Source organism: Emys orbicularis, chromosome 2 (assembly GCF_028017835.1).
Source record: "Emys orbicularis isolate rEmyOrb1 chromosome 2, rEmyOrb1.hap1, whole genome shotgun sequence".
NCBI classification, from domain to species: domain Eukaryota; kingdom Metazoa; phylum Chordata; order Testudines; family Emydidae; genus Emys; species Emys orbicularis.
The window spans coordinates 141,175,129-141,183,052 of NC_088684.1; positions in this window are offsets into that span (position 1 = coordinate 141,175,129).

Consider the following 7,924-nt stretch of genomic DNA (forward strand, 5'->3'; position numbering starts at 1 on the left):
CGCCGGTGCGCTGCGTTTTCCTGGTGGATCCTGCTTTCTCTCTCCCTCCAGTTCTGTGCTTTCTCATTCTCTTTAATAGATTGCCGCATCACTTCTTGCAGCTTGTCTTCTTTGCTTTTTCGCGGTCTCTTCCTGAGTCTTTGCAGTCTCTGAGCAGGCGATAAGAGGGACGGCTGAGGTCTCAAGGTTGATGCAGCTGTATAGGCAAAATGCAACATTTAACAGAGGCAGCATTGTTTATACCAGACAGAGTAATGATTCCCCCCGCACTTAAGGAGTAGAAAACACACAGGGTCTACACAATAGCATAATTTTCCCATCCGAAACAGAGCACACATATCCCATGGGAGCCTCAAAATGGTGAGTAAGGGGGACTGATTGTTTCAGGGCTGCACTGTCCTCTGGGTTTCTGTGCCTTGGGGAGAGCCAACAGCTTCAGGGGGCACCTACACTGAACACTGTCCCAACATTTTCCACAGGAGTTCGTCCTGGACGATATCTCGCTGCTGAGGGTGACCTGGGAAGCAAGAGAGGGTCTTCTACTGCAATGCGGCTTCCGCCCTGGCCCATATGCAGCTTGCCTGTGTGCAGCAATGGTCCCCCCGCCCCTCGCAGCACAGTGGCGCGGACACGTTAGCCTGGCTGGGACAAGGACCACGGTGGCTCTCCCGATAAACCTGCACAAGCGCATTGCACATGTTCTGGATGAGACATTCGAGGAGATTACCGAGGCCGATTAACATGATGTGATAAACCACATCAATGCACTATTCCGCATCTAGGCATGCATGCCTAACCCTCCTCTCCCAAAGAGCCCGCACCGAAAAAATTCCTTCCCGAAAAAAAAAAACGCTTACCGGGAACCTGCTCTTCTGTTTGTCCTCCACCAAGTACCGGCCACTGCGACTGGCTACCTTCCTCCTGGCTCGAGAAGAGCTCCTGGCTGCATGGCTCCAGGGATTCCGGGGTGTCCCCATCCGGCCCACCACCATCACTCCCGTTTTCCTCCTCCTCCTCCTCCTCTTCCTCCTCCGCCCCCCCCCCCCACTGGCTCTGAAGTGTCCATGGTGGTGCTCGGAGTGGAGGTGGGGTTAACCCCAAGTATCGCATCCAGCTCTTTGTAGAATCGGCAGGTCGCGGGGGGAGCACCCGAGTGGCCGTTTGCGTCGCGGGCTTTGTGGTAGGCACTCCGCAGCTCCTTCACTTTAATCCTGCACTGCAGGGCGTCCCGGTCATGGCCCCTTTCCATCATGTCCTTTGATACCTTCCCGAAGGTATCGTAATTCCTACGACTGAAGCGCAGCTGGGACTGTACAGCTTCCTCCCCCCAAACACTGATGAGGTCCAGCAACTCGCCATTGCTCCATGCTGGGGCTCACTTGGCGCGTGGAGGCATGGGCACCTGGAAAGATTTGCTGATAGCACTCCACGCCACGCCGGGCTGAGCAAACAGGAAGGGGATTTTTAAAATTCCCGGGGAATGTAAAGGGCGGGTCACATGGTTGGTTACCTGAGGCCAGGGCAGTAGAGTTTGAACTGATGACCAGAGTGGCTAGAACAGGCATTGTGGGATACTGCCGAATACTTCTGGAGGCCAGTCACAGCGTATTGGGCTGGCACACTGGCACCGCAGCGCTGCAGCAGCAGCGCAATACTCGCTATTCCTCTCGGGAAGGTGGAGTACCTGCAGCGCTGCAACCACGGAGATACAGCGCTGCAAATGCCTTGCCAGTGTGGACGAGGAGTGAGTTACAGCGCTGGGGGCGGCTTTACAGCGCTGTAACTCGCAAGTGTAGCCAAGGCCTGAGACACGTATATCAAGCTGGGTTCTCGTCTCCCTGCCCTTTCATATCATAAGAAAGATTCTGCAGCTGGAATTTAGCAAACAATGCAGGAGGCAGAACTGAACCCAACTCATTTTTCCCATAGCTGTAGCTGCATTGTCTCTGCAGGTTTAGCAAAAGTACAAAACTGGGTTGGTAAGTAAAGCCAGTAGATATGGCTCTGCAAACAAGCATAAGGCATTTAGATACCATGGTGACAGTACATTATAAAAAAATAAAAAGTAGATGAGACAGACAGGTTGTAGACAGGGAATCCTTGTAAAGTTTGTATTTTGACAGAAAAGTTCTTTTATGAGGCTGTCTCTTGTTACTTTATAATCGTTGATAATTTAACGGAAACAACTGAGTACTGCTCCGATTACCTTTTCATTATGTAAACAGATCTTATCAGAAGTTCTCGTGGGCTGGATTCTCAGATTGTAGCCCGGATATCTAGCTCCATGATAAAAATCTGTATCAGTCTAGTGTGATTTTCTGCATTATCCAGCAAAGGAAATCAGAAAAGGCCTCACTAGCACAATGTGTAGATCTCAATACTTTCCCAGTGGACCACCAATGAAAACACTGAACCTCGATTCCGATCTCACTTTCTCTGGTGTTACTCCATTGGCATCAAAGGAACCACTCTGATTTACACTGGGGTAAGGGAGAGGTAAATCAGATCTGTTGTCTATAGACTGAGAATCAATCAAAAGGCTGTTAAAAAAAGGTGTTTGGCTAGATGCAATGGTATAAAATAGACTATTCCTTTGAGTGCATGTGTAAAATCACAATCCTCCGTCAAGTGGGAGGAATCTGTGATCAGCCTTGTACACTCACTTCATTAATTGTTTCTGGTTAAATATGTAGAATAATGAGGAGGCCAAAGGAGAGGAGAATATTGCATTCACGTAAAACCAGATTCTGATGCCCTTACTCAGGTTGAGTAATACCTTACTCCACAAATAATCCCATTGAAATTAATAGGACTCTTTATAGCAGGGATTGGCAACCTTTGGCACGCGGCTTGCCAGGGCAAGCACCTGGCGGGGCGGGCCGGTTTGTTTACCTGCCGCGTCGGCAGGTTCGGCCGATCACGGCTCCCACTGGCCGCGGTTCGCTGCTGCAGGCCAATGGGGGCTGCAGGAAGTGGCGGAGGCTGAGGGATGTGCTCGCCGCCGCTTCCTGCAGCCCCCATTGGCCTGGAGCGGCAAACCGCAGCCAGTGGGAGCCGTGATCGGCCGAACCTGCCGACGCGGCAGGTAAACAAACCGGCCCAGCCCGCCAGGGTGCTTACCCTGGCGAGCCGCGTGCCAAAGGTTGCCGATCCCTGCTTTATAGAGTAAAGGGCTACTCAGAAAGAGGAAGAAGATGAGCATCTTCTGCAGAGAGTACCCAGTTTTGCAAATGGGGCATGCATGGCCTTTTGTGCTCTGATCTCTCGTGGTGAGTGAAGCAGGTGTTTGCTTTAGAATAAAACTCAGTCGTGGAACCTTTCCTAAGGCATTCCCTTAGACATGTATTTGCGAAGGTGCCCAGAGAGCTCGGGACATGAGCTTCTGTAAATTAAGGCTGTTTCAAAAGCAGCCAGTGATTTTGGGTGACTTGATATTTGGAACCCAACTTGAGACACTGGTGGTCTGATTATCAGAAGAGCTCAGGGCCTGCAATGGCAGCTGAAATCAGTGGGAGCTGCACGTGCTCAGGGTTTCTGAAAATGAGGCGTTGGTCGTTTCAGGTTGGAGTCACGCAAAATCCCTGGCCGCTTATGGGAATTGGGGCATAATTCTTCAAAAATTAAAAGAACAGAAGTGTGGGTTAGTGACTGGAGCAGGGAGTGGGTAGTCAGAACTCCTGGGTTCCATTCTTGGCTCTGCCACTGAATTGCACCCTCCTTTCTTCTGACGTCTCAATCTGTGATGGAATTGGTGTGGGGTAGGTTCCTCCCTGGCAGCCAGGGAAGAAATGCAGAATTCCACTGGGCAGCATTTCTGTTTCAGAACTCAAAGGGAAAGATGTGCAAGGTAGACAAGTAAGACCGCACCTGTTTCTTCATAGTAACCATGGCGAGGGGACACTGCATAGCACTGATCAGAGAGCAGGGGAACCCCCAGCCAGAAGGCTACTGCCCTGGAGGGGAGCAAATGCCACAGATCCACATAGGGGAATTATTCTCAGAGCTAGCGGACCTCCTGCAGGCTGCATGCCCTAGGTGGGGAAATGGAGCAGCTCATGTGAGCAAGGAGCTGCAGAGGTGCCTGGATGCAGGTAACTATAGCCAGACCCACAAAGTACTTAGGCTCCTAACTGATTTCAGTGGAAGTTAGGAGCCTAAATAACATTGTGGATCTGGATCTGGATCTACTTGCCTAAGATCTTCCTCCTTCCCCCACCACCCTGCAGAATAACTTTGCAACATCTCCAGGGCCGGTGCTACCATTAAGGCGAACTAGGCAGTTGCCTAGGGCGACAAGATTTGGGGGCACCAAAAAGTGGTGCCCCCAATTTTTTTTTACAGCATTCCTCCCCGAGCACGCTGTCGCTGCTCCACTTCTCCCGCCTCCCAGGCTTGCGGCGCCAATCAGCTGTTTGGCGCCGCAAGCCTGGGAGGAGAATTAGAGCGGGGGCGGCGTGCTCGGGGAGGAGGCGGAGCAGAGGTGAGCTGGGGTGGGGAATTGCCGCACGGCTCCCCGGGGGGGGGGAGCTGCCACGGTGGGGGGGCACCTTAGGGCGGGGGGGGGGCGGGGGGGGGGCGGGGAGCTGCCGCAGGGCTGGTGGGGGGGCGCAAGGTGGAAGTTTCGCCTAGGGCACGAAACTTCCTTGCACCGGCCCTGAACATCTCAGTGGGAGAGCCAGAGTTTTGTACAGTTTGTGTATTTTTCCTCTAGGGCTCATCCCCTATGTGATGGAGCAGCCCTGCCTCTGAATAAGTCAGAAGGCTACAGAGCCAGCATGTGCAGTAGCTTCCCAGGGATTGAAGGGCCGACTTCTGGGGAACCAGAATACATTTCATTGCAAATGAATAGGTTTGGGGCACCATTGCACATTATAAAAACACTTTCCATCTTCAAAGTGCTTCCCAAATGTTAACCAATCAACCTCCCCAAGCTGGAGTCTGTCCCTGGGGGAGAAAAGTTCCATTAGACAGAGCATGGATGGCAGGAACTGCGCAGCATTTTCAGAAGCTGAATAACATGAAATGATGAATAACATATGTCAGCATGAAATAATTATGGCTTCTAACCCCGTTGGTTTGAAGGGCAGAGCCATCCAATGCTGAAAAATACATGGGCTGGAAAGCAAACAGCAGATGCAGCTTTCCAAAGGGCATGTGCTACAAAAATAAAAAGCAGCAGCAGCAACATAAGTAGGAAAGACTTGGCAGCACCCTGGCGAGTAGTTCAAAGGGGCCTTGGAAGAAGAAAAGTGTATGTGAGCAGAGAAAAAGACAAGGCAGATCTGACGGGATAGGAATGAATGAGAAGTGAAAACAGTAGGAGTGAAATGCTGCAGTGGGGGGGAATGGGTGCTCTTGGAATAAATTGTCAGTGCACTCCTGGGTGTGGGTCTCTCTGCTGCCCAGGAGTCCGGGGGTCAGATCCTCAGCTGGTGTAAATCAGCATAGCTCATGCAGATCCTCCAACGGAGGATCAGACCAGGGATCTATACTGACAATACTCAAAGAAGATGGGTATTTTGCCTGGCTGGGGGGTGGGGAGGAGCACGGGGCTCAGTTCTGGAATGACTCTAGATTTACATCTGGAGACTTGAAAGCCAAATACAGCCCACTGGATTATTTGTTGTTGTTGTTTTTCACCCCCTGGGATCTTTGGGCCCAATTCTGCAAAGAGGCTAGTGTTCTCACTATCCATTGTACATCCAAAGCTTTGTCTTAGCTACATGACATGATGGGTGAACACTTTGGTCCTGTTGAAGTCAGTGCCATTTGAAATCAATAGGGCCAGGATGTCACCCAAGGGCAACACATGTTGATCTCATCCACACTACAAGTTGTAACCCTGTTGTAAGCAGGGCATGGTCTCAGATACTGCAGAGTTGGGGTCCATATAAGTAGGTAGATAGATAGATAAGAAGGATATCAGTGTTGTAAGTGGGATCCTTGCCTCTGTATTTCTATGGTGTATTTGTGCCCTGTGTATCATTTTCCCTCCACAACCCCTTCACCCCAATGAAACAGTAAGAAACTTTATTTTTTTAAACTTCAGGAATAGCACAAGAGCTCAGCCTCTGCTGGAAAAGAAACTGCTGGAGCCCAGGCTGCAATGGAAACAATAATAAGCTAGCTGTACAGACATGCTCTTTGAAACACAGCTTGCCTTCGTTCAGGCTGCCAATTTGAAGTCATGGTAACTTCCTGCAAGAGGGCGGATTGCACAGGAGAGAGATGAACAAGGTGTGGCCGCCCTCTGCACATGCTGGAAAGGAGAACCTGAGAAGAGGGATTTCCTGGTGAGCTTCCTCACACTGCACAAAGGGCCTGAAGGTGAGGACTGTGAGCAAAGGGAATGACCCAACACTGTTAAGTAGAGGGGAAAATGCTAATAAACAACATGGGGATGAACAACTTTTTGTTGTGGGCATTTGTGCTCATTAATTTTGTACCATGCTTAGATACAAAGGGGAGAGTCACTACACACAAATGATAGCTACCTAGATTATTTAATTATTATTTGCACAGTGATAACACCCTAGGAGCCCAATTCATGGACCAGGAGCCCACTGGGCTAAGTGTGGTACAAACACTGAATGAAAAGATGGTCTCTGTCCCCAAAGAGTTTACAACCAGTGCAAAGGAATGCACATTGGAAAAAATAATCCCGACTACAGATATATAATAATGGGTAGCTGTTTCCACTAAAGTAGCTGTTACCACTCAAAAAAGGCATCTTGGAGTCATTGTGGATAGTTCTCTGAAAACTTCAGCTCAATGAGAAGCAGCAGTCAAAAAGACTATCTGAATGTTAGCAACTACAAGGAAAGGGATAGAAAATCAGACAGATAACATCATAATGCTACTATATAAATCCATGGTGTGCCTGCCTCTTGAATAATGTGTCCAGTTCAGGTCACCTCATCTCAAAATGAATATAGTGGACAGGGCCGCCCAGAGGATTCAGGGGGCCTGGGGCAAAGCAATTTTGGGCGCCCCTTCCATAAAAAAAAGTTGCAATACTATAGAATACTATATTCTCATGGGGGCCCCTGCGGGGCCTGGGGCAAATTGCCCCACTTGCCCCCCGCCCCAGGTGGCCCTGATAGTGGAACTGGAACAGGTTCAGAGAAGGACAACAAATATGATAACAGATATGGAATGGCTTCCAGAGAAGGTGAGAGTAAAAAGATTAGGGCTGTTCATCTTGGAAAAGAGAAAACTGCAGGGTGGTGAAGCACTGGAATGCATTACCTAGGGAGGTGGTGGAATCTCCTTCCTTGGAGGTTTTTAAGGCCCGGCTTGACAAAGCCCTGGCTGGGATGATTTAGTTGGGAATTGGTCCTGCTTTGAGCAGGGGGTTGGACTAGATGACCTCCTGAGGTCCCTTCCAACCCTGATATTCTATGATTCTATGATTTGATAGAGGTCTGTAAAATCATGAACGGTGTGGGAAAAGTGAATAGGGAAGTGTTATTTACCCTTTGCTACAATACAGAAACCCAGGGTCACCCAATGAAATTAATAAGCAGCAGGTTTAATACAAACAACAGGAATGCACAAAATGCAATTAACCTGTGGAACTCAGTGCAGTGGGATGTTGTGATGACCAGAAGTATAACTAGGTTCAAAAAGGATTACTAGATAAATTCATGGAGGATAGGTCCATCAATGGCTATTAGCCAAATGATCAAGGATGTAATCCCATTCTGTGGGTGTCCCTAAACCTCTGACTGCCAGAAGCTGGAGGGGAAGATAGGGGTGGATCACTCCCCTAAAATAGGATATTGTTCGCAGTAGGGCAGCTCTTATGTTCTGAATCTAAGCTAGATACTGTAAATGGAAGGAATATATGCTCTGAGAGGAATGGCTAGATAGGTGAACCCCAGTTGTAAGAGTCTCCATTTAATTGTGAATTGAATTGTGACTG